Genomic DNA, 894 nt, shown 5'->3' with positions numbered 1-894 from the left:
CAATACTTGTAATGTCTAACCCCCCCCCCCCCCACACACACACACACACATCTATGCTGGTTTTTCAATTTGAAGAAATCCTCAAAGTATGTCATCACCCACCTGCACCACCTCTTTAGTCAAAGCCTCCCAGCTTCTCCCAGCTGAGCCGTCGACGCCTCCGTCACTGATAAAACAAAATCACAGATGACTCCAACTAAATTAGCCAAATTATATCTCCACATCTATCTGTCGTGCCACTCAAGTTGAGTTTTTGATTAGATTTTTGCAGCCCACCGCCTCCCTTGTGCACGTCCTCGTTCTGTGCAGCACATTTTAATATATTTGGCAGTCGTCGCCCCCCCATCTCTGTGTCTGGGTTCGAGGGAGATAAAGCTCGAAGCTTGCAGTGGCAGCGCGGGGGATGATTCTACTGAGTGGAAAATGACGGGTTATTTCCTTGAAGTTTATCGCGGCGGTGGCGGCGGCAACAGCGGTTCCTAAATCATCAGGGCTCGCTGGAACAAAGGAGGAAGTCAGCTGATTTGGTTCTTCTGACTTTGATGCAACAGGAGGGAGGATTGCAGGAGCAGCGTCTGTCATTGTTGCTGCTGCTCACGTCTCAGTGTGGCTCTTCTCTCCAAGAAAAGCATTTTAACCAGCATCACAGGGATTTTCCTTGTTTATGAGACCTGAATTCGCTTAATCAACGCCACCTAGACATCAAGGAAAGAAGTATTTGGGGCTTTAATGAGCATTTGTGCAGCAGCAGAAGTGAGACTTTGCTCCAGGAAAATGTTGAATGGCACAATAAGGAAATGTGGCGCTCTGTAATTCCTGCCCTCAAGGTCCCCAGAACAAAACTGACAACATCCGACAGATACTGAGCCGTTTAGTCTTGTTTCTTTGTGGCCA

The sequence above is a fragment of the Aulostomus chinensis genome, chromosome 16, assembly GCF_037954235.1.
Source record: "Aulostomus chinensis isolate RoL2024-O1b breed Wild chromosome 16, RoL_Achi_v1.0, whole genome shotgun sequence".
Taxonomy (NCBI): domain Eukaryota; kingdom Metazoa; phylum Chordata; class Actinopteri; order Syngnathiformes; family Aulostomidae; genus Aulostomus; species Aulostomus chinensis.
The sequence above is the reverse complement of the archived record's forward strand: the minus strand, read 5'-3'. Positions refer to the sequence as shown.